Source organism: Scyliorhinus torazame, chromosome 11, assembly GCF_047496885.1.
Source record: "Scyliorhinus torazame isolate Kashiwa2021f chromosome 11, sScyTor2.1, whole genome shotgun sequence".
NCBI lineage: Eukaryota > Metazoa > Chordata > Chondrichthyes > Carcharhiniformes > Scyliorhinidae > Scyliorhinus > Scyliorhinus torazame.
This window is the reverse complement of record NC_092717.1, coordinates 209,819,735-209,846,845: the sequence shown is the minus strand read 5'-3', so window position 1 is coordinate 209,846,845 and position 27,111 is coordinate 209,819,735. Positions and strand designations below refer to the sequence as shown.

The 27,111-nt window shown below is 44.3% G+C and overlaps 1 long non-coding RNA gene across 1 annotated transcript in view; it reads right to left on the bottom strand.

The window, feature by feature from the left end:
• Positions 1-13,909, bottom strand: part of LOC140385774 (uncharacterized) — an 89,742-nt gene extending 75,833 nt beyond the window's left edge. The window contains exon 1 of the long non-coding RNA XR_011933470.1: positions 13,816-13,909. This is a non-coding gene — a long non-coding RNA (uncharacterized lncRNA). The remainder of the gene's footprint in view (positions 1-13,815) is intronic.
• Positions 13,910-27,111: the final 13,202 nt, after the last annotated feature.

The window sequence follows — 27,111 nt, the reverse complement described above, 5'->3', positions numbered from 1 at the left end:
AATTCCCGTACCAGCCTCCCCGAACATACGCCGGAATGTGGCGACTAGGGGCTTTTCACAGTAACTTCATTTGAAGCCTACTTGTGACAATAAATGATTTTCATTTCATTTCATTTTCATTTTACCAGCACAGTGTATTCACTGGTGCATAACAAAACCTCACGTGATTTTGAATAACTTATATATCCTTTGTTAACCTTTTCTAATTGATGCACGATCAATGACCACTAAAGCGAGGCTGTCGTCCAACTGAAGGCTTTAATAAGCTAGATGTTTCCCCCAGCAGCTCAGGCACAGAAAGAAGGCTGCTGGGGCGGCATGTGCTCTTATACCCCGCCTTGCAGGGCGGAGCTACCATGCAGCTTGACCAATAGGAAACATAAAATATCTACCAATGGTGTTCCAGCATTACCAGGTACCGTAATACCTCTACACAGACTACCACACTAATGCCTTTGCATCCTTCACAAACTGTGGTGCCCTGAATTGGACATGGAGGTCAAGCCAGTGTTTTATGCCCAGTGAACATTTTGAGTATAAAGGTTAAAAGAATGTTTGAACATGTGTTAAACACACATCTCAAATAATTGTAGGCAGCTAGAAACATAGACCGTCATCGACAGAAGATAAGCTCAAATGTATTCTGACCGCCTGGTACCATATTGTGGATGGAACAGTACATGCACTCAACCCAGTGGACATACCTAAGTCCCTTCAGAAATCCTGGATAAATTGTTTGCATATCTCTGGGGGCATCCACCACACCATTAGCACTATTAGGGTATTCACTAGAGTGGAGTGAGGAATTTCACAGATTTTGCAGCGTAAGAGGGTTAGCTCCGCTGAGTAATGGTCTTCCAGAAATAGTTCAAAATAGTTCATCTCTTGATATTGACTGTTAAAATTGATTGAGTGGCAAACGGGCTAGATTCTTTTAATTTAACAAGGCTAAAGTACTAATAGGCATGTTTTATACAGAGGGAGTATTGTGCAATTCACACATGACTAAGGATTTTGGAATGAATTACTTCATCCCATTAGCCCCTTCGCTATCATTTATGATCACACGGAGTTGGGCAGCTATCCTGTGGATTGAGCAACTGACAAGTTGCAGAACCCACCTCGCAGTTCCCAACTGACCCAGTTTATGTGAACTATTACCACCCAGTGGTGGAATTATGGATCAGTGTATTCATTGAGTGCATAGGTATCAGTGATAAAGTCATTAAAGGTTAAACCAGGGGGCGGGATTCTCTGGTCCGGCAGCCGTGTGTTTCTCAACCATGTGCCGTTCACTGGCAGAAGGATTCTATCTTCCCGCCGCTTGTCAATGGGATTTCCCATTGTAGCCACCCCACGGCGCTGGGAAACCCACGGGCAGGGGTACGCTGCCGGCGGGAAAAGTGAATCCTGACAACTGGAGAATTCCAGCCCCTGTCTTACTGAGCCCTGTATTGTAAATGTATTTTCTTTTAATTAACAGGCTTAGATGAACAGTGAAGTGTCATTTTACTGTATTAAAGATGGTATGTAAATGCAGATTATTAGTGTTCGAGTCCTTTATTAAAGGAGCCTGCAGTGGGTAAAAAAGTACTATACATTTAATCAGTAAGTAGCGATTGAATATTGCTAATCTTTGGTTTAAGTGCCCATAATTATTAAAACAAAGCAGCTACGATATATTAGAGGAAAGGGAGAAAATAGAGATGAAAATGAATCACTTTACAGATTGTGAAACATCCTTGTGGGATTTGACAGTGCTGAATAGTAGTATGTAAATTTGTCTGCATACAGAAGACCATTTAGAAACAGATTCACTCTAGTTAAATTTTGGACCATGCACGAAGCTTCACACTACGCGAGGACAATTTGAACTTGGCTGGTGATCGCAAAGCTATAAAAATTCCAAAAAAAGATAAGCAGCTTGAACACGCTGTTACGAAAATAAAAGTAGTTTTCTAGGATTTATGTTTCTATTGATAAACATGAGAAACAAGTTGTCGTTTTAAGTGGGTTTAATGTCATGTTTCTGTGCCTGGAAGGGTCAAACCTACAGTTAAATTCATGCTGGACGACGGTGTTTGTATGTGTGAGGGTTGGTGAAATTCCAACTATGCTTTTATTGTTCATAGAGAGGGCTACGGAGTGAAGAATAAACAAAAGGCATAAGCATGAGGGTGTCATTCAGCAACAGGGTCTTGCAAGGTAAAGAAGCTTTTAAGTTTTAGTCTGGCTAATTTGATAGCAGTTGAAGATAGGCAGTGAGAGAGAAGGCAGCTCTCACAGCTCTGCAAGAAGAAGTTGGCTGCAGAAGGCTAAAGAGGGAATATCTCTCTCAGCTGTGCTAGAAGAAATATCAGACTACGGAGTAATGATTAAGAAAACAGATGCTGGAAATCAAGGTCCAGCTAGCTAAGGAAACTGGAGAAATGAAGGGAAGTGTACAATAATTTTGGAGTTAAGTGAACAGAGACAAAGTTATTCTTCAGAAGAATTCATGGAAGAGTAAACAAAGTGTTCTGAGTTAAAGAGACAATTACAAGAACGAGAATTAAAGTGAGACAGCAGACTTTAGAGATGGATGGGGCAGCAAGGTGGCACAGCGGTTAGCATTGCAGCCTCACGGCGCCGAGGTCCCAGGTTCGATCCCGGCTGTGGGTCACTGTCCGTGTGGAGTTGGCACATTCTCCACGTGTTTGCGTGGGTTTTGCCCCCACAAGTCAAAGATGTGCAGGGTAGGTGGATTGGCCACGATAAATTGCCCCTTAATTTGGAAAAAATGAATTGGGTACTCTAAATTTAAAAAAAGAGATGGATGAAACCTCTGACGCCATCTTACCATAGTCTGGGAATTGAGAGTTGAAGCAATTGTGAGCAGTTTGCACAGCATAGAGTTTCATAGAATTTACAGTGCAGAAGGAGGCCATTCGGCCCATCGAGTCTGCACCGGCTCTTGGAAAGAGCACCCTACCCAAGGTCAACACCTCCACCCAATCCCCATAACCCAGTAACCCCACCCAACACTAAGGGCAATTTTGGACACTAAGGGCAATTTATCATGGCCAATCCACCTAACCTGCACATCTTTGGACTGTGGGAGGAAACCGGAGCACCCGGAGGAAACCCATGCACACACGGGGAGGATGTGCAGACTCCGCACAGACAGTGACCCAAGCCGGAATCGAACCTGGGACCCTGGAGCTGTGAAGCAATTGTGCTATCAATAATGCTACCGTGCTGCCCCTGTCAAGGTAAAGAAATTCCAAAAGATTGGTGCATAATCCTGGACTGGATTCGCTGCTAAAAGTGAAGCGGAAGCATTGTTTAAAAGGGTCATTTGTAAAACCTAGTCCAGATTTTGGAATGCAAACCACTAAGGGAAAACTTATTTATGAGAGAAGATTTTAAAGGATATTCTTCGGATTGGAGTTTGGAAACTTTCAGATGAAAATCATTTGGGGGGATTCTGAGGACATATACACAAACATTCACTTGGGTTTCAGAGAGGAGAGAGTATTTGCCCACTGTTATCTCATGTGCTTAAAAGGGACTTTGTGTTAATCAAATCATTGTAGCTTAAGATGTAATTTTCCTCCATGTTATTCTTTAAATCTTTGTGAATTTGTTAAGCTAAGGGGGGGGGGGAGGAGTAAAGGAGTATTGTATAATAATTCAACTTTTAATGTTTACATTTTTTGTTCTTATTATTAAAACTAATTAAAGTCCTGTGACTCTGTTCCTCCAGGTTTAATGCTAAAAAAAAGTAATGGGGTGGAATTCTCCATTTGGGAGTACTCCTGGTGAATTGCACCAGTTTAACGACCCTTTGCAATCATAAAGCGGGATGAAATTCCGTGTTCCACGGCATGAAAATTTATGCATGGCGTAGCATATGAGGGATTCCCAGGAAATCCCGCTATCGGACGACCACCTTGAGCAGGTGAAACAATAGCGATGTCTCACGGCCGGTCATCCCCCTGCACAGCAAATCGGTCGCGACCTCCCCTCCCACCCACGACAAATTGGCCCTGACCTCCCCCCAGCGAAAGCAACCCCTGCACCCCTGGATTGCCTGGGTGCCCCACCTACCACCAAGTATTGGGGTGACTCAAACCGCCTCTCCCGCTGGGACCCCTATAATCGGGGGCACCCCCTGGGATCCCTGCAATAGGGTAAACCTCCAGGGACCACGGTAATCAGGGACCCCACACAGGGACCCCTGCCTAAAGGAAAACCTTCCACAGCATCCCCTCCCCCCCCCGCCTCCTCCTCCCCCCCACCCCACCCCCCCCGCCCCGACCACTCCCATTCCCAGGAAAGGGACTTAAGTACATAAGAAAATTAGAACTAGGAGTAGGAGTAGGTCACCTGGCTCCTCGAGCCTGCTCCGCCATTCAATAAGATCGTGGCTGATCTTTTTGTGGACTCAGCTCCACTTACTGTTCAAAACCCCATCTACCTTTGCCTGAAAAACATTTAACAAGATAGCCTCAACTGGTTCACTGGGCAGGAAATTCCACAGATTCACAACCTTTTGGGTGAAGACGTTCTTCCTCAACTCAGTCCTAAATCTGCTCCCCCTCATTTTGAGGCTATGCCCACTAATTCTAGTTTCACCCGCCAGTGGAAACAACCTCCCTGCTTCTATTCTATCTATTCATTTCATAATTTTATATGTGTCTATAAGATCCCCCATTCTTCTAAATTCCAATGGGTATCGTCCCAGTTTACTTTGCCTTCTTAATTACATGCTGCATTGTGATTCACAGCGACATGCTGCAATTCTTTACCATTGAAATAATAGTCCATTTTGCTGTTATTCCTACCAAAATGGTTGATCTAACGTTTATCAACATTGAACTCCATCTGCCAAACCTTTGCGCACTCACTTAAACTATCTATATCCCTCTGCAGACTTTCAGTGTCCTCTGCACACTTAGCTCTACCATTTCTCTTAGTATCTTCTGCAAACTTTGACACATTACACTTAGTCCCCAACTCCAGCTCATCTATGTAAATTGTAAAAAATTGCGGTCCTAACACTGATCCCTGAGACACACCACTAGCTACTGATCACCAACCAGAAAAACACCCATTTATTCCCACTCTTTGCTTTCAGTCGGTTAACCAATCCTCTATCCATGCCAATACATTACCCGTTCTGCCACGCGCCTTTATATTATGCAGCAGCCTTTCGTGCGGCACCTTGTCGAATGCCTTCTAGAAATCCAGATACTTCCACCGGTTCCCCGTTATCCACCGCGCTTCCGTCCTCAAAGAATTCCAATAAATTATTTTATGAACCCATGCTGCATCTGCCCAATGGGACAATTTCTATCCAGATGTCTCGATTTCTCTCTGATGATAGATTCAAGCATTTTCTCCACTACAGAAGTTAAGCTAACTGGCCTATAATTACCTGCCTTTAGTCTACCTACTTTTTAAAATAGTGGCGTCACATTTGCTGTTTTCCGATCTGGTAAATTACGAGTGCATTTGCTATTTCCCCCAGCACCTCTTTAAGTATCCTGGGATGCATTCTATCTGGGCCAGGAGACTTGTCTACCTTTAGCCCCATTAGCTTGCCCAACGATACCTCCACAGTAACAATGATCGTTTCTAGGTCCTCGCCTGTCATAGCCTCCTTGCCAACAATTTTTAGCAGGCTATTTGTGTCTTCCACTGTGAAGACCGACACAAAATACCTGTTCAATGCCCCAGCCATTTCCTCATTTCCCATTATTTAATCCCCCTTCTCATCCTCTGAAGAACCAATGTTTACCTTAGCTACTCCTTTTCATTTTATATATTTGTAGGAACTTTTGCTATCTGTTTTTATACTCTGAGCCTGTTTACTCTCATCATCTATCTTACTTTACTTTATAGATTTTTTGTGGCTTTCTGTTGGCCTTTATAGATTTCCCAATTCTCTAGTTTCCCACTAATCTTTGCAACTTTCGATGTTTTTTCTTTCAATTTGATATCCTCCTTTATTTCCTTTGATATCCATGGCTGATTATCTTTTTTCCTACAGTCCTTCCTTTTTATTGGTATATACCTTTTTGAGCACTGTGGAAAATTTCTTTGCAAGTTCTCCACTGTTCCTCAGTTGTCCCACCACTAAGTCTTTGTTCCCAATCTACCCTCACCAACACCTCCCTCATCTCATTGTAGTCTCCCTTGTTTAAGCACAAGACACTGGTATTGGATTTTACTTTCTCACACTCCTTCTGTATTTTAAATTCAACCATACTATGGTTGCTCCTTCCGAGAGGATCCCAAACTATGAGATCATAAATTATCCCTGTTTCATGACACAGGACCAGATCGAGGGCAGCTTGCTCCCTCGTAGATTCCATTACATACTGTTTGAGAAAAGTCTGGAAGCTAGAGAGCAGTGCAGGCAGCACTGGTGAGCATCAGGAGCTGCTTTAGCACAGTGGGCTAAACAGCTAGCTTGTAATGCAGAACAAGTCCAGCAGCGCGGGTTCAATTCCTGTACCGGCCTCCCCGAAAGTGGCGACTAGGGGCTTTTCACAGTAACTTCATTGAAGTCTCCTTGTGACAATAAGTGATTGTTATTATTATAGTTGTCATATTTACCTTGCAGCTCCACGTGTCCATTCCCTAAAGGAGAGCAGCGTTGGATGTTCGACCGTTTTCAAAGTGCCAATCAAGGTCCATGCATACCGATTGCCATTTAAGGTTGGAACTGTTTGCGAGCAATTCCATAGATAATAGAGAGGAAGAGGCTAAATATATAAAATTATTTTGTTTTATCTGAACGAGCAGGAATGCTTTTCTAGGCTCTGCAAGGTTAATATGTTTTTTTTTCATAATTGGGACCTCTCCCACCAAACTGCCACCTGATATTGGCCAGCATTAAGGATGAACCAAGGTATCCATTTGGTGCCTCGCTGTTCAATTGCTCTATGCAAGTGAACCTTGGGGCCTCAAAGCTCTGCCAGTCAGTTCCTGGGATGTCAAAGCCAACTGGCATGAAACTCAGCCATAAAAGGGATCATAAACTATTTGAAATCAAACCTTACTTAAATTAGACTCTGTTGAACCAAAGGGTGGTTGGTACAGGTCAGAGGGCTCACGAGATTGGCCACAAAGTCTGGCAATTTCCAAACAGTGACAAAAGCAATTGTCACCAATGTGGAAACTGACATCTCTCTTTGCGAAGACATTACGATTAACAAAATCAGGGGAGCAGCATATAGCTGGACTCTCCAACCTAAACCATAACAAAGAGAGAGCCGTTGAAACCTGTTATCCACGCAGACTCACTAAGAGCCGCCCCCATTCATCTCAAAAGGCAGACGATGGATTTGACCAGAGGCATAGAAACTGTTCATCAGCCTGCAATTGCCTCATTAACGGGTACATGATACAAGTTCCCAAAGAGAAAATGCTGGAAAATTTCAGCAGGTCTGGCAGCATCTGTAGGGAGAGGAAAGAGCAAATGATTCGGGTCCAGATGATCCTTTGTCAAAAGTCATCTGGACTCAAAACGTTAGCTCTTTTCTCTCCCTACAGATGCTGTCAGACCTGCTGAGATTTTCCAGCATTTTCTCTTTGGTTTCAGATTCCAGAATCCACAGTAATTGGCTACACGATCCAAATTTCTTCAGCCTCAAGAATCTTAACTCAGTCTGCTAATTTATTTCCAAGATTAACAGCAGGCGTCCAGGTTGACAAATCAACTTGCAACTTACTAACTTGATAAGAGTTTTTCGAGGAGGTCACAAAGATGATTGATGCAGTGAGGGCAGTGGATGTTGTCTATATGGATTTCAGAAAGGCCTTTGACAAGGTCCCTCATGCCAGACAGGTACAAAAGGTGAAGTTACACGGGATCAGAGGTGAGCTGGCAAGATGGATACAGAACTGGCTAGGTCATAGAAGGCAGAGAATAGCAATAAAGGGTGATTTTCTGATTGGAGGGCTGTGACTAATGGTGTTCCACAGGGATCAGTTTTGGGACCTTTGCTGTTCGTAGTACATATAAATGATTTGGAGGAAAATGTAACTGATCTGATTAGTAAGTTTGCGGACGACACAAAGTTTGGTGGAATTGTCGATAGCGATGAGAACTGTCAGAGGATACAGCAGGATTTAGATCGTTTGGAGACTTGGGCAGGGAGATGGCAGATGGAGTTTAATCCAGACAAATGTGAGGTAATGCATTTTGGAAGTCTAATGCAGATAGGGAATATACAGTGAATGGCAAAACCCTCAAGAGTATTGACAGTCAAAGAGATCTAGGAGTACAGGTCCACAGGTCACTGAAAGGGGCAACACAGGTGGAGAAGGTAGTCAAGAAGGCATACGGCATGCTTGCCTTCATTGGCTGAGGCATTGAGTATAAGAATTGGCAAGTCATGTTGCAGTTGTATAGAACCTTAGTTAGGCCACAGTTGGAGTATAGTGTTCAATTCTGGTCGCCACACTACCAGAAGGATGTGGAGGCTTTAGAGAGGGTGCAGAAGAGATTTACCAGGATGTTGCCTGGTATGGAGGGCATTAGCTATGAGGAGAGGTTGAATAAACTCGGTTTGTTCTCACTGGAACGACGGAGGTTGAGGAGCGACCCGATCGAGGTCTGCAAAATTATGAGGGGCATAGACAGAGTGGATAGTCAGAGACGTTTTCCCAGGGTAGAGAGGTCAATTACTAGGGCGCATAGGTTTAAGGTGCGCGGGACAAGGTTTAGAAGAGATGTACGAGGCAAGTTTTTTACACAGAGGGTAGTGGGTGCCTGGAACTCGCTGCCGGAGGAGGTGGTGGAAGCAGGGACGAAAGTGACATTTAAGTGGCATCTTGACAAATACATGAATAGGATGGGAATAGAGGGATACAGACCCCGGAAGTGCAGAAGATTTTAGTTTAGACGGGCAGCATGGTCGGCACAGGCTTGGAGGGCTGAGGGGCCTGTTCCTGTGCTGTACTTTTCTTTGTTCTTTATGCCCCTCAAAGCCTGTTTAACTGTGAATCTTTGATCATTGTTTGCCAAAGAGACCAAGTCCATGTACAAGAATCTTGGGCGAAATTCTCCCCAAACGGCACGATGTCCGCCGACTGGGGTCCAAAACGGCGCCAATCAGACGGGCATCGCGCCGCCCCAAAGCTGCGGAATGCTCCGCATCTTTGGGGGCTGAGCCCCAACATTGAGGGGCTAGGCCGGCGGCGGAGGGATTTCCGCCCCGTCAGCTGGCGGAAACGGCCTTTGTTGCCCCGCCAGCTGGCGCAGAAATGACATGTCTGGGCGGCGCATGCGCGGGAGCGTCAGTGGCCGCTGACAGTTTCCCGCGCATGCGCAGTGGGGAGAGTCTCTTCCGCCTCTGCCATGGTGGAGACCGTTGCGGAGGCGGAAGGGATAGAGTGCCCCCACGGCACAGGCCCGCCCGCGAATCGGTGGGCCCCGATCGCGGGCCAGGCCACCGTGGGGGCACCCCCCGGGGCCAGATCGCCCCGCGCCCCCCCCAGGACCCCGGAGCCTGCCCACGCCACCTTGTACCGCCGGTAAATAGGTACTTTAATTTACGCCGGCGGGACTTCGGCCCATCCGGGCCGGAGAATCGAGCGTGGGGGCCCGCCAACCGGCACGGCCCGATTCCCGCCCCCGCCGAATATCCGGTACCGGAGACTTCGGCAACCGGCTGGGGCGGGATTCACGGCGGCCAGCTGGGGGGTCAGAGAATGACGCCCCTTATCTCATTGCATCACTATCCACATTAAGAATTTCTGTGTTGTTGCCTTCAGCCAGGAACAAGCTTCTCCGAACAGGAACCATCCCCTCTGCACTTTGACTTTCTGGACTCTGGAAATCACGTGGACTGATAATCATTTTTGTTGATCTTTTCATGGTGGTAAACTTCTATTTTCTATCCCCGCTACTGTTGATTTGTGTGTTTGTTTGTTTGTATGTGTGAAGCCATGATCATAGCCCCTCCCCCATACCCACCTCAGGTTTGAATGTGTGAATAAATTAACCTTCTGATTTAATTGTAAAGAGAGTTGCTGTGAATCACTTTAAAAATTGAACTTCACAAACTGAAAGTAATTAGATAGAGCACTTAAGGTGAAGGGGATCAAAGGATATGGGGGGAAAGTGGGATTAGGCTCTTGAGTTGGATAATCAGCCGTGATCATAATAAATGGCGCAGCTGGCTCGAAGGGCTGAATGGTCTCCTCCTGCTCCTATTTTCTATGTTTGTTTCTCTGTTTCTACGTTTCTATGGGTGATTTTGACATACATATTGACTGGATTAATCAAATTGACAAGGGTAGAATCGAGGGAGATTTCACAGCTGTTTACAATCTGGAGAAATGATCTTCAAGCAGGGACAGACTCACAAGGTGGCACCGGAGTGTGGCGACTCTCTGCCATCTCTCCCGAACAGATCCTCTTTTTACATATCTTATAATCGTACTAATCTTTTAAAATTTAATTCTCAGACTAATATTGTAACTACACCCCTGTATGCTTCACCCGATGACACTGTGTATGTATTTACATTGTGTACCTTATGTTGCCCTATTATGTATTTTCTTTTTATTTTCTTTTTGTGTACTTAATGATCTGTTTGAACTGCTGATAGAAAAATAATTTTCACTGTACCTCGGTACACGTGACAATAAACAAATCCAATCCAATCCAGACTGCAACATAGCAAAATTTGCGGATGATACTAAAATAGGTGGGAAAGCAGGCAGCGAAGCGGAGAGATAAAGATTTTAGAGGTGGATATAGATAAGCTTGGAGATGAGGCCAAAATCTGGCAGATGGAGTTTAATGTAGATAAGCGTAAGGCTATACATTTTGGCCGAAAAAATAGAAAGGCAAGTTATTATCTAAATGGAAAGCAGATTCAAGGTGCATCAGAGCAGGGGGATCTGGGTGTCTTTGTTCATGAATCGCAGAAAGTCGGTATGCAGGTACAGCTGTAATTAAAAAGGCAAATGGAATTTTAGCATCTATTGCAAAAGGACTGGAGTATAAAAGAAGAGAAGTATTGTTGCAATTGTATTGGCTGTTGGTGACACCACATCTGGAGTATTGTGTCCAGATTTGGTCTCCTTATTTGAGGACGGATGTCGTGCATTGGAGGCAGTTCAGAGGAGGTTCACCGGAATGAAAGGGTTGACGTATGAGGAAAGATCAAACAGTTTGGGCTCATACTCGCTGGAGTTTAGAGGGATAACAGGGCATCTGATCGCGGTATATAAAATACTAAATTGGATTGATAAACTAAATGTTGACCAAATGTTGACCTTCTGGGGCATTCCAGAATGAGAGGTCACGGATATAGGTTGAGAAGCGGTAGGTTTAGAACTGAGATAAGGAGGAATTACTTCTCGCAGAAGGTGGTGAATTTGTTGAACTTGTTGCCCCATAGTGCGGTGGAATCGGAGTCATTAAATGTTTTCAAAAAAGTGATAGATATATTTCTGATTTTAAAAATGGGTTAAAGGGATATGGGGAAAAGATGGGAAGATGGATTTGAGACCAGGAAGAGATCAGCATGATCTGATTGAATGGTGGAGCTTGCTCGAAGGGCTGAATTGCCCTCCTCCTAAATCATATGTTCCTATATCTGTTGATGTCATTAGAATCCCAAAATTTACAATTTTTGTCTTCAACATGTTAAATGGCTCTGGGATAGAGAATTCCAAAAGTTCATCACCCTGTGAGTGAGGAAATTCCTCCTGTCACAGTCTTAAAGAGTCTGCCCCTTGTTCTGAGACTATTTCCCCTGGTTGTTGGCTCACCAGTCAGCGGAAGTATCCTTTCTCAATTTATCCTGTCACGCCCTGTATGAATTTTAGACGTTTCAGAATTCTAGGGAATACAGGCCCAAGTTCCTCAATCTCTCCTCTTAAGACTATCCATCCATCCCAGGAATTAGTCTGGTGAACCTCCATTGTGCCCCCTCTGTGACAAATATATCCTTCCTTAGATAAGGAGGCCAAAACTGTACACAATACTCCAGGTGCAGTCTCGCCAAGGCTCTATACAATTGCAGCAACATATTTTCACTCCTGGATGCAAATCCCCTTGTGATGAAAACCAACAGACCATTTAGTATCCTAGGCTGGCACATCTGCATGTGAGTGTTCAGTGGCACATGAAAAAGGACACCCAGCTCCGTTTCGACTTCAGCACATCCGAATCTCTCACTGTCTACCAAAGTGGATAACAGTACACTTATTCACGTCATATACTATCTGCCACATTCTTGCCCTTTCACTTACCTTGTCCAAATCTCTTTGAAGCCCCCTTCTATCCTCCATCAACTTATATTCCCACCTAGTTTTGAGTCATCAGCAAATTTTGACATGTTACATTTGGTCCCCATATCCAAATCATTGATACCGATTGTGGACAGCTGTGGTGCCAGCACTAATCCTTGCAGTACCCCACTAGTAACAGCCTGCCATCCCGAGAATGACCCATTCTTTCCTATTCCCTGTTTTCTGTATGTTGACCCATTCCCAATCCATACTGGTACATGCAGCCAATCCCATGTGCACTCATTTTGGTTGTTAACCTCCTGTGTAGGACCTTATCAAAAGACTTCTGAAAATCCAAATACACCACATCCACTGGTTTTCCTTTATCTATGCAATGGGTAACATGCTCCAAATATGATTTCCCTTTTGGAAATCCGTGTTAACTGTGCCCAATCATATCATTATTTTCCAAGTGCCTCGTTATCACATCCTTCATAATACGTGCTCTGATGCCTTCTCTGATAATGATCCTAGGATTGATTTCATAAGTTGCATAGGTGGAAAGCGACTCAAACTGAGACTACTCAGCACGGTAGGGGCACAGTGGTTAGGGGAAGCACGGTAGCACAGTTGCTTCACAGCTCCAGGGTCCCAGGTTCGTTTCCCGGCTTGGGAGATTGTCTGTGTGGAGTCTGCACGTTCTCCTTGTGTCTGCGTAGGTTTCCTCCAGGTGCTCCGGTTTCCTTCCACAGTCCAAAGATGTGCAGGTTAGGTGGATTGGCCATGCTAAATTACCCTTAGTGTCCAAAAAGGTGGGGTGGGGTTACTGGGTTACGGGGATAGGGTGGAGGTGTGGACTTGGGTAGGATGCTCTTTCCAAGGGCCGGTGCAGACTCGATGGGCCCAATGGCCTCCTTCTGCACGGTAAATTCGGTGACTTTATGATTCTACTCCAGAAAAAGATGAAGCTCTCCAGGGACGTACTTCCCAATATTCTCTTTGCTATTGATTGTGCATGAGCTTTCAGCTCAGGGTTGAATATGCCATGTGGCACAGGCTTGTTCTTCTATGCATGTAACAACATTGGCCTTACGATCAACACAGCAAAAACAATGTACCAGCCTGCTCCAGTAAAGCTCTATCTTGAGCTCAAGGTATTCCATGACCAGAACCTGACAGCAGTGAATTAATTCACTTATCTCAGCAGCACATTCTCTCTTGAACTGCCTGGATTGATGATGTGACACATGGAAAGAAATGCCAAAGCAAATGTAGCCTCCGGCAGACTTGGAACATCACTCAGGGAATGAAGAGGAGTATGTTTGCCTGCCAAGCTGAAAGTCTATGGAGCAACTTTCCTGCCCAACCCCTTCCTGCATGTGAGACATGGACAGTGCACCAGTGTCCCGCCAAAAAGCACAGCCACTTTCCTTTAAGGTGTCTCCAGAAACTTCTGTAGATCAGTTGGCAGGACAGAATACCAGACACTGAGCTGCTCACCCAAGCAGGCATTCCAAATATCCACATCGTATTGAGGAAGCCATCATGTAGCCAAGATAGCTGATACTCACTTACCAAAGTCAATCTTGTTCGGAGAAGTTGAAGCCACGATGCGTTCTGTTCTGATTCTATTTGGAACCATTAATATTCAAAGAAGACATCCAAGTAGTCAGCAATTAGCCAACAGAACTATGTCACAAGATTTTACATTTTCTTTCCATAAATTCTATTGTGTATAAAAGGAGAAATTAAACAAAGCAAGCACCACTGACAGCACTATAACTTATAAGGACTTATGGGTTATAAACTCAGTTCTACTTTTCCACTTCCTTTATTTTGTGAGCACAGTAAGAAGTCTTACAACACCAGGTTAAAGTCCAACAGGTTTGTTTCGAAATGAAATCTTGAAGGTTCATTCAGTTTTTCTGGGACCAACTGAAACAAGTGTCACAACCCTACTGAATTTACTTTAACTCTCCTAAGCATTCCAGTTATTTATTGTGGTATATATTTCATGGGGTTCCTTCCACTAGCTTTTTGGCAAACGATCCTGCAATTTCCTTCAAAGGTCTCATGACTGTGGAATCTTCAGATCTTTGTCCCAGTTTTGTACACAAAGGCTGCTCTTTCCCAGTTTCCTCCCGCAGGTTCTATACAGCTTTTTCCAAGCTGGCTATTTCAGGTGATTTCTTTCTGCCACAAGGCTCAGTGTGGACCACTGTAGATTTCTTCCACCAGCTGTAAGCCTGAGTAATCTTGCAGCTGCATCCCAAAACCGAACTGAATTGCCTGCTTTTTTTTTTCAGAAAACACACAGATAGAATAAACCAAAAAAAAACTTACAACCAAGTATCCACTCTGAATCACTGGGCAAGGTTCTCCGGCCGCCCGGCCATGTGTTTGTTGGCAATGGGTGGCGCCGTGCTGTTTGTTGGTGGTGGAATTCTCTGGTCCCACCATTGTCAATGGGAATTCCCATTGAAGCCACCCCATGCTGCTGGGAAATCTGCGACAGGGGTTGCATTGCCGACGGGGCCAGAGAATTCCAGCGGTGGGAACAACCAGAGAATTCCAGCCATCATATCGCAAATGACATGTTTTCGGATGTTTCAAACAAAAATGCAAAGAATTATTTTACCTTCAACGCAACCCTGTGATTCTGCAACCCAAATTTTAAAAATATACTGCACATGGATATAATTACCCTCTCTTCATACATACTAGCTCCATTACAATCTTATAGATATATTGTTCATTGTTTATTGTAATAAAAGCAATTAAACAAAGCAAGCACTACTGACAACACTATAGCTTATAAAGACTTATGGGCTATAGACTCAGTTCTACGTTTTCACTTCCTGCAAGAGTTCCTTTATTTTATGAAATCTTGAAGGTTCATTCAGTTTTTCTGGGACCAACCAAAACATGAGCCACAGATCTACAGAGTCTACTTTAATTCTCCTGAGCATGCCAGTTATTTCTTATAGTATAAATGTCATGGGGTTCCTTCCACTTTTGCTTTTTCTTTCAAAATTGGCTAACCAGAAGACCCAATTTCCTATAAGTAATACTTTAATCCCTAAACCTAAATGTTTCATTCTGAAAGGTATGAATTATGAGCTAGGTATTCACAACAGCTATCACTTTTGTCAATGATGTGGAGATGCCGGCGTTGGACTGGGGTGAGCACAGTACGAAGTCTTACAACACCAGGTTAAAGTCCAACAGGTTTGTTTCGATGTCACTAGCTTTCGGAGCGCTGCTCCTTCCTCAGGTTCCTTCACCTGAGGAAGTAGCAGCGCTCCGAAAGCTAGTGACATCGAAACAAACCTGTTGGACTTTAACCTGGTGTTGTAAGACTTCGTACTTTTGTCAATGGGAGCGATACCACGACAGGCTGAAGGTTTCACTTAGAGATTTTGATATTGACTCCGAGACCTGGAAAAAGCTCATCCAGGATTGCTGCACTTGGCACAATGAAATCAAAAACAAGCAGGGAGAAAGAAGCATAGAGAAAATGCAAGCAGAGGGAGTCCTGAGCCCAGCAACTCACCCAAAGCTCAACCTGTGTAACTTGCAGCAAAACCTCCTAAGCACAGATTGGCCTTAGCAGTCAGCTACATACGCATCAGGACCATAAGTGATGGACCATCCCAAATTGCCCTTCTGTAGCTTAGCCAGTGACACCCTCATCCTGTGAAAGAATATTTTAAAAGTTCATCTTTGCCTCGAAGGACAACTTGTTGTTGCACTTTCCGAATAAGCCAGTCAAATTGAATTTGGATACAAAAATATTTGGAAAGTTTACCTTTAAATAGCAATTTATTCCAACATTATAAATTGATATTATGTGAGGTAACCTAGCAACTGAGACGGATATAGTTAAATTTAAAGTGCATTCATTTTCATCATCAAATGGGTATAATTACAAATCATTTGACTGTGCTTCACAATATTTATCTGTGCTATGGATAGTTAATGAAGCTAGATGGGCAGGCAAATATAACAAGGTAGTTACACAAAATATGGGCTGCATTTGCGTCACATAGGCTAAGCTTGATAAACTGGCCAATTAACTGTGCTTGTCCGTGTCTATGTTCCATGATTAGTCTGAAAGAGTATTTCAAAATTATTTGACCATGAGCTCAATTTAAAATAAAAATAATATTTGCATTTATATGGAGTCATATATTGTGTGGACAAAATTAAATGTCATTCAACGTCAGCTATTTACAGAAAGCAATGTGATGAGTCATCCAGTCAATCTTTTAATTTTCTTGCTTGTATTGATGACTGTTGGAGAGGCTAACCGTAGTTTTCTTCACTGAATAGTACATGGCATTGTTAACATCTACTGCTACCACCAAAACAAATAGATGAGATCTCAGCAGATCCTAAAACATGGGAACCTGCAGCAATGCAGCAATCCCTCAATTATTCACTGGAATTTTTATTCGTGAATGTGGACATCACTGGCAAGGCAAGCAATTCTTGACCAACCCTAATTGCTATTGAGAAGGTGGCGTTGAGCCATGTTCTTGAAGCGATGCAGACAATCTGGTGCAGGCGCACTCATTGTGCTGTTAGGAAGGGAGTTCCAGGGTTTTGAAGCAGCAGCAATGAAGGAGCAGTGATACAGTCAGTTTATTCATTCGTTCATTAGCCCCTAGCTAGACCAACATCTATTGTCCATCCCTAATTGCCCTTGAGAAGGTGAAGGTGTAGTTCATGTGTTGCAGGAACGCTGGTACAGAGAGAGTTCTAGGAATTTAACCCAGCGACAGTGAAGCAATGGCAATATGGTGTCAGGATTACCAAGTCAGGGTGGTGTGTGGCTTGGAGGGGGTGGGGAACTTGAAGGTGGTGATGTTCTCATGTATCTGCTGCCTTTGTCCTTTTAAATGGTAGAGGTTGCAGGTTTGGGAGGTGCTGTTGAAGGAGCCTTGGTAAGTTGTTGTAGTGCACCTTGTAGATGCTGCCTCTGTGCTTTGGTGGTGTGGAAGGAGTGGATGTTGGAGGTGGTGGATGGGGTGTCCAGTGTCTTGAGTGTTGTTAGAGCTGCACTCATTCAGGCAAATTGAAAGTATTCCATCACACTCCTGGCTTGTGACCTGTAGATGGTGGATAGGCTTTGGGGATAGTCAGGAAGTGAGTTAGTCACTGCAGAATTCTCAGCCTCTGAACTCCTCTTGCAGTCACAGCATTTATATGCCAGACCAGTTCAGTTTCTGGTCAATTGTAACCACTATTGTCAGGGATTAAGTGATGGTAATGTCATTGAACATCAAGGGAGATGGTTGGATTTCCTTTTGTTGGAGATAGTCATTGTATGGCATTTGTATGGCACAGTTTATACTTTTTATTCTCAGTCAAAGCCTCAATATTGCCCAGGTCTTGCTGCACATTAAACATAGACTGCTCTCGTGTCTGAGGAGTTGCGAATAGTGCTGAACATTGTGCAATCCTCCACAAACCTCCCCACTTCTTACCATATGATGGAGGGAAGATCATTGATGAAGCAGCTGAAGGTAGTTGCACCGAGGACACAACCCTAAGGAACCCCTGCCATGATGTCCCGGGGCTGAAATGATTAATCTCCAACACCCATAGCCTTTGTGCTTGGTATAACTCCAATGAGTTGAGGGTTTTCCCCCTGATTCCCTTTGACTTGAGATTTGCTCGGGCTCCTTCGTGCCACATTTGATCAAATGGTGCCTTGGTGTCAAGGCAATTCACTTTCACGTCATCTCTCAAATTCAACTCTTTTGTCCATGTTTGGATAACGGCTGTAATGAGGCAGGAGGTGAGTGCTCCCGGTGGAACCCAAACTCAGCATCAGTGAGCAGTTTATTGCTGAGTAAGTGCTGCTTGATAGCACTGTCGACAATCCCTTCCATTACTTTGCTGATGATGGAGAGTAGACTGGTGGAACTGTGATTGGCTTGGATTTCACCTGTTTTTCGTGGATTGCACACACCCGGGCAATTTTCCAAGTTGTCGCCACATACATGCCAGTGTTGTAGCTATACTGGAGCACCTTGGCTATGGGCACAGCTAGTTCTAGAGCACAAGTCTTCAGTACTATTGCTGGAATGTTGTCTGGTCCCCATAGCCTATGTAGTAGCCAGTGCCTTCAGCCGTTTCTTGACATCACGTGGATTGAATTGAAGCAAGGACCACAGGAGGCTGAGATAGATTATCCACCCGGCTGTTTTAGCTGAAGAGTGTTACAAATGCTTCAGCTTTGCCTTTTGCACTGACAGGGGCTGTTTAGCACAGGCTTAAATCGCTGGCTTTGAAAGCAGACCAAGGCAGGCCAGCAGCACGGTTCGATTCCCGTAACAGCCTCCCCGAACAGGCGCCGGAATGTGGCGACTAGGGGCTTTTCACAGTAACTTCATTTGAAGTCTACTTGTGACAATAAGCGATTTTCATTTCACATGCTGGGCTTCGTCATTGAGGTTGGGGATATTTGTGGAGCCTCCTCCTCCTGTTAACTATTTAATTGTCCACAATGGTTTATGACTGGATGTGTGAGGACTGCAGAGCTTTGATCTGATCTTTTAGTTGTGAGATCGCTTAGCTCTGTCTATCTTGTGCTCCTTCTGCTGTTTATCAGACAAGTAGTCCTGTGTTGTAGCTTCAGTTTGACAGCTCACTTTAGGTATGCCTGCTGCTGGACCTGTATTGCCTCCTTGCAGTCTTCATTGAACCAGGTTTGATCCCTCGGCTTGGTGGTAATGTTTCATTGGGAGATATGCTGGGCCGTGAAGTTACAGATTATGATTGAATACAATTCTGCTGTTGCTGATGGCTCAGAACGCCTCCTGGATGCCCAGGGTTGAGTTGCTCGATCTATTCAAAATCTATCCCATTTAGCATGGTGGTAGTGCCGCACAACACAATAGTGGTATCCCTAATGCACAGGGGGGCCTCATCTCCACAGGGACTGCCCAGTGGTCACTCCTACCAATACTGTCACAGATAGATGCATTTGAACAGGTAGATAACAGAGGATTAGGTGACCAAAGGTTTTCCCTTTCTTGTTGGTTTCCAAACCACCAGCCGCAGACTCAGTCGAAGAGCTATGTCTTTCAGGACTCTGACAACTCAACATTAGTTGTGCTACCAAACTACTTTTGGTGATGGATATTGAAGCCCGCCCCCACTTCAGAGTACTTTCAGTGTCCTGCCGGCCTTAGTGTTTCTTCCAATTGGTGTTCAACATGGAAACGTGCTGACTCATCAGCTGAAGGTGTGATAAGTGGTAATCAACATGAGATTTCCATGCAAATGTTTGCCCTGATGCTGTGAGACTTAATGGGATCTAGAGTCAATGTTGAGTACCCCCCTCCCCCAGGGCAACTCTCTCCATTGAAGGGGGAGTCCAGAGATGACACCTCTTAAAACTGAATAGCTAGGATGCCACTAGAGTAGTTCTACATAAGTTAGTTTATTAAGGATTGAGATTAATCATAGAAAGTATACCCAGTAATCATTATTAACAATTAAACCTGTATTTTAGGACATAGCAGTGATAATCATGTAAATTCTAGCTACAAGCAGTGGCCACAATGCATGATGGGATTTAGGCTAGCGAACGTGCCCATGTTTTTGAGACACACAATATTGTGTGGTCAGCAGCTTACATAGTGGATTTAGTAAACAGCTTTTATCAGTTGCCCCAATATCCCCCAAAACAATCCATGGAGTAAAGAGGAAGCCAGTTCTGGTATCCTGCCCCTGGATGGACAATGAATGGACAGGAACTAACTGCGCTATCAGGATGGGAATGTCAGAAAAACAATGTTAAAATGGACACCGGATCCTGGCAAACAACAGGTGACAAGATGGGATTAAATCATGTGCTGATCACAATTTTACTGGATAGTTTGGAAATGACAGTTTCATGGATTGGATCAAGTCAACGGGGGTGGGCTATTGATTTTTGGAAAATCAATGTGTTTTTATCAGTGTTTAGCAGATCGATTTTGCCAAGTATCCAGATCCCTCTCTCGTGTGCACAAAACCAAGCTTGGGATATTAAAGCCATCTTAACCAGGTTGTGTGTTGGCTCTGTTAATGAAGCTAAGCCATAACAATGAGGGAGGAACCCCACGTAAAGGCTGGCTCAATACTCAGGCTTTGAAAAAGCTCCTACATCCATGATTCAGCCTTTTGCTGACCTGGGGCTGTTATCCACAATTGATTCCACTGGAGAATCACACATATGTTGGTAAAATTCTAGCCAATATCTACCCTGATTCCTAGAGGCAAAACCACCCCATGAGGACTTTCTTGTTGCAAGAGGTACAGCACTCCTCAAGTAGTAGCTAAGTTTTGAGAGATTATAACTCCCATGCAAGTTACTGTGTAAAAATATTGGAAGGCTGCAGTCAATCAATATCTAGAAATCCTTGGTATCATGTTTGCATTCCTCACAAGCATTAGAAATTTACACAAACTTCATTGGTTCTGTGACAGAGTGAATTGTAATATCGTTATTTCCAATTATTTATAATTATATACCATTCCACCGAACACTGTATTTAAGTATTATCATCTTATTTGTTAAATTTCCATTTCCCAGAAATGCATGAAAAGCTAAAATTTTACTGTTAATTTCTATGGATCATTGGCTGCCAAATGAGAGAACAATATGATGTTTTCTTCCCTGTACGTTAATGCATTGAATATCATAGAATCATAGAATCATAGAAGTTTGCAGCATGGAAAAAGGCCCTTCGGCCCAACCAGTCCATGCCGCCCAGTTTTTACCATTAAGCTAGTCCCAGTTGCCCGCACTTGGCCCATAACCCTCTATACCCATCTTACCCATGTAACTATCTAAATGCTTTTTAAAAGACACAATTGTATCCGCCTCTACTACTACCTCTGGCAGCACATTCCAGACACTCACTACCCTCTGAGTGAAGAAATTGCCCCTCTGGGCCCTTCTGAATCTCTCCCCTCTCACCTTAAACCTATGCCCTCTAGTTTTAGACTCCCCTACCTTTGGGAAAAGATGTTGACTATCTACCTTATCTATGCCCCTCATTATTTTATAGACCTCCATAAGATCACCCCTAAGCCTCCTACGCTCCAGGGAAAAAAGTCCCAGTCTATCCAGCCTCTCCTTATAACTCAAACCATCAAGCCCCGGTAACATCCTAGTAAATCTTTTCTGCACTCTTTCTAGTTTAATAATATCCTTTCTATAATAGGGTGACCAGAACTGCACACAGTATTCCAAGTGTGGCCGTACCAATGTCTTGTACAACTTCAACAAGACGTCCCAACTCCTGTATTCAATGTTCTGACCAATGAAACCAAGCATGCCGAATGCCTTCTTCACCACCCTGTCCACCTGCGACTCCACCTTCAAGGAGCTATGAACCTGTACTCCTAGATCTCTTTGTTCTATAACTCTCCCCAACGCCATACCATTAACTGAGTAGGTCCTGGCCTGATTCGATCTGCAAAAATGCATCACCTCACATTTATCTAAATTAAACTCCATCTGCCATTCGTCGGCCCACTGGCCTAATTGATCAAGATCCCGTTGCAATCCTAGATAACCTTCTTCACTATCCACTGTGCCACCAATCTTGGTGTCATCTGCAAACTTACTAACCATGCCTCCTAAATTCTCATCCAAATCATTAATATAAATCACAAATAACAGTGGACCCAGCACCGATCCCTGAGGCACACCACTGGTCACAGGCCTCCAGTTTGAAAAACAACCCTCTACAACCACCCTCTGTCTTCTGTCGTCCAGCCAATTTTGAATCCAATTGGCAACCTCACCCTGGATCCCGTGAGCTTTAACCTTCTGCAACAACCTACCATGCGGTACCTTGTCAAAGGCTTTGCTAAAGTCCATGTGGACAACGTCTACTGCACTGCCCTCATCTACCTTCTTGGTCACCCCCTCGAAAAACTCAATCAAATTTGTGAAACATGATTTTCCACGCACAAAGCCATGCTGACTGCCCCGAATCAGTCCTTGCCTCTCTAAATGCTTGTAGATCCTGTCTCTCAGAATACCTTTTAGCAACTTACCTACTACAGATGTTAGGCTCACCGGTCTGTAGTTCCCAGGCTTTTCCCTGCTGCCCTTCTTAAACAAGGGCACAACATTCGCCACTCTCCAATCTTCAGGCACCTCACCTGTGGCTGCCGATGATTCAAATATCTCTGTTAGGGGACCCGCAATTTCCTCCCTAGCCTCCCTCAACATCCTGGGAGACATTTCATCAGGTCCTGGGGATTTATCTACCTTGATGCGCTTTAAGACTTCCAGCACCTCCTCCTCTGTAATATGCACACTTCTCAAGACATTACTATTTATTTCCCTTAGTTTCCTGACATCCATGCCTTTCTCCACCGTGAATACCGATGAGAAATATTCATTCAGGATCTCACCCAACTCTTGTGGCTCTGCACATAGATGTCCTTGTTGATCCTTAAGAGGCCCTACTCTGTCCCTAGTTACTCTTTTTCCCTTTATGTATCTGTAGAAGCTCTTTGGATTCTCCCTTGCATTATTTGCCAAAGCAATTTCATGTCCCCTTTTTGCCCTCCTGATTTCCCTCTTAACTCTATTTCGACAATCTCTATACTCTTCAAGGGATCCACTTGATCCCAGTTGTTTATGTACATCATATGCCTCCTTCTTCTTTTTGACCAGAGTCTCAATATCTCGAGTCATCTAGGGTTCCCTACTTCTACCAGCCTTGCCCTTCTCTCTAAAGGGAATGTGCTTACCCTGAACCCTGGTTAACACATTTTTAAAAGCCTCCCATTTACCAGCTGTCCCTTTGCCTGCCAACAGTCTCCCCCAATCTACCTCTGAAAGTTCCTTTCTGATACCATCAAAATTGGCCTTGCCCCAATTAAGAATTTTAACTCTTGGGCCAGACCTATCATTCTCCATAGCTATCTTAAAACTAACGGAGTTATGGTCACTTGTCCCAAAGTGATCCCTCGCTAACACTTCTGTCACTTGCCCTTCCTTCTTTCCCAAGACGAGGTCAAGTTTTGCCCCCTCTCTAGTCGGTCCATCCACATACTGAATGAGAAATTCCTCCTGAATACACTCAACAAATTTCCCTCCATCCAAGCCCCTAATGCTATGGCTGTCCCAGTCAATGTTGGGAAAGTTAAAGTCCCCTACTATTACCACCGTATTATTCTTGCAGCTATCTGTAATCTCCTTACATATTTGCTCCTCAATTTCCCGCTGACTATTTGGGGGCCTGTAGTACAGTCCTATCAAGGTGATCTCTCCCTTCTTATTTTTCAGTTCCACCCATATAGACTCAGTGGGCGAACCCTCGGATATATCCCCTCTAAGTACTGCCGTGATGTTCTCCCTAATCAAAAACGCCACACCCCCTCCTCTCTTACCTCCTGTTCTATCCTTTCTATAGCATCTGCACCCCAGAACATTGAGCTGCCAGTCCTGCCCCTCCCTTAGCCATGTTTCAGTCATAGCTATAATATCCCAGTCCCATGTGCCCATCCATGCCCTGAGTTCATCCGCTTTGCCCGTCAGGCCCCTTGCATTGAAATAAATGCAGTTTAATGTAGACTTTCCTTGCTCTCTGCCCTGCTTTCTCTGGTCATGCTTTACAAACTCTCCCTTCCTGCCTTTTGCTTCCGTCCCCACTGACTTCCTACATCGGTTCCCATCCCCCTGCCACATTAGTTTAAACCCTCCCCAACTGCACTAGCAAACACACCCCCGAGAACATTGGAGGCTATCTAGTTGTGCAGCAAGTTCAACTTTCAGTCCAGTGTCATCATCCTCTGCCTCCTCTATGTCCTCCTCCCTTACCTCCTGTTTCTGCTCTGATGTGCTGTCTCCTTCACTGGTCTCATTGTTCTGAAGGGCGATGTTATGCAGAGCGCGCGGCAGAACCCCGCAATGATCAAGATCCTAGCAGGAGGTTATTAGAACTTGCCACTCAATCAGTCCAGGCAACAGAATCACCCCTTGATCCTGCGAGACCAAATCTGCTGTTAACTGAATGTGCTGTCCAGCTTTTCAAAGAGGCCATTGGTGATCCACCCTCAAGATGCAGTGATGTCGAGCTGTTTTTGAGATGCCACTGCGATCCACACCTGATCCTTGGAAGGAGCCAGAAGCAAAGTCCAAGGCCGCAGCGACTTTGACTAACACCGGTAGGACACAACGACCAGTGCTGCGAAGTGAAAGGTCCCTCAGCAATGAGGGCACAGATGTTTCTGACCATCTGCCTGAAGAGTCACAGTCTCTTGTAGAACTGGTTCTCAGTCATCTCCAGGTGTCTCTGTCTTCCTGGTATATTCTGTTTTGGGGGTTTTCCCTCTGTTGCCTTACTGCCCAGTCCCTCCTACTTCCTTGGGTTATGCCCTCCCAATGGAATGCATTGTCCCATATTGTAACTGGGCTCAGAATTGAAATCTGTGTTTCCATTGGCAGTTGGGGCAGGTGCAGGGCATCATCGATTGCACCCATGCGGTCATCAAGTGACCGGTCAGTGAGATCTATCAATGGGCCCCAAGAATTCAGCCCAAGGACTTGAGCACATCATCTTGGCTACATTGCAGGGGTGTCACATGTCATTGAACATCTGCCTTGTCAACCTGCATGCCTGGTTGTAAAAGATCACAGAGCACTTTTTCAAAGCAGACCAGAAATTTCTCAAAATGTCCTGACCATCTTTCATCCCTCACTGAACAAAGGTGAATTAGTCAACTCATTCTTGCATGTGTGATCTCACTGTGTTGATGAATTGGCTTGCACCTTCACTTATGAAACAACTACAGCTCATTTTTCAAGTAATGAACTATACAAGAAAGAACAAAGAACAAAGAAAAGTACAGCACAGGAACAGGCCCTTCGGCCCTCCAAGCCTGTGCCGACCATGCTGCCCGTCGGAACTAAAATCTTCTGCAATTCCGGGGTCCGTATCCCTCGATTCCCATCCTATTCATGTATTTGTCAAAATGTCCCTTAAACGTCACTATCGTCCCGGCTTCCACCATCTCCTCCAGGCACCCACTACCCTCTGTGTAAAGAAACGTGCCTTGTACATCCCCTCTAAACCTTGTTCCTCGCACTTTAAACCTATGCCCCCAGGTAATTGACCCCTCTACCCTGGGAAAAAGCCTCTGACTATCCACTCTGTCTATGCCCCATATAATCTTGTAGACCTCTATCAGGTGGCCCCTCAACCTCCGTCGTTCCAGTGAGAACAAACTGAGTTTATTCAACCTCTCCTCATAGCTAATGCCCTCCATACCAGGCAACATCCTGGTAAATCTCTTCTGCACTATCTCTAAAGCCTCCACATCCTTCTGGTAGTGTGGTGATCAGAATTGAACACTATACTCCAAGTATGGCCTGACTAAGGTTCGATACAGCTGCAACATGACTTGCCAATTTTCATACTCAATACCCTGGCCAATGAAGGCAAGCATGCCGTATGCTTTCTTGACTACCTTCTCCACCTGTGTTGCCCCTTTCAGTGACCTGTGGACCTGTACACCTAGATCTCTCTGACTGTCAATACTCTTGAGGGTTCGACCATACACTGTATATTCCCTACCTGCATTAGACCTTCCAAAATGCATTACCTCACATTTGTCTGGATTAACCTCCATCTGCCATCTCTCCGCCCAGGTCTCCAAACGATCTAAATCCTGCTGTATCCTGTGACAGTCCTCATTGCTATCCGCAATTCCACCAACCTTTGTGTCATCTGCAAACGTAATAATCAGACCAGTTACATTTTCCTCCAAATCATTTTACTATACTACGAACAGCAAAGGTCCCAGCACTGATCCCTGCGGAACTCCACTAGTCACAGCACCCTTCCATTGCCACTGTCTGCCTTCTATGACCTAGCCAGTTCTGTATCCATCATAGTTGCAAATAGCTGCAAAGTATTTTGGGATGTCCTGATGTCTTTGTAAATTCAAATTCTTTGATATTCTTTACCGCTCATCATGTTAACTTTGGTTGCTAAATCAGCTCGTGACTTGGGTCTGTCCATTTAACTGTTCTTTTCTAAAATGTACCAGTCTACTTGAATGGAATATGTTGCTTATTTGTCCACGCTACCCACCTATTCATACTCCCCCACAATCGCTGACACTTTATTCTGTTTGCCATTCCCCCAAATTTGGAAAAGATTTGCTTCTCAACTGGAGATGAAAATAAGCAGAAGTAACAGAATAACTTCACTGCACAATTCTGCAAACATTTCAATGATCTTTATTGTTTTGTCATTAAAAAATAAATTAGGGCAGCACAGGGGCACAGTGGATTAGCCCTGCTGCCACACGGCGCCGAGGTCCCAGGTTCGATCCCGGCTCTGGGTCACTGTCCGTGTGGAGTTTGCACATTCTCCCAGTGTTTGAGTGGGTTTCGCCCCCACAACCCAAAGATGTGCAGGGTAGGTGGATTGGCCACGCTAAATAACCCCTTCATTGGAAAAAATGAATCGTGTACTCTAAATTTCAATTTAAAAAATAAATAAATTAATTAATTAATTAATTAAAGGAAAATACTGGGGATGCTGGAAATCTGAAATAGAAACAGAAAATGCTGGAAAACTCAGCTGGTCTGGAAGCATCGGACATTTTCCAGTCTGATGTGGAGAGTTCTGAAGTAGAGTCATATTGGACTCAAAACGTTAACTGTTGTTTCCCCAAATCAGGCCCGCTAAGATTTGCCAGCATTTTCTGTTTTTATTACAAAAGAACACTTCATCAATTTTCTAAATATCATTATATATAGAGGTTGAGTATTCCCTATCAAAACGCTTGCGGCCTAGTGTATATCGGATTTCGGAATTTTTCTGATGTTGGAATATAATG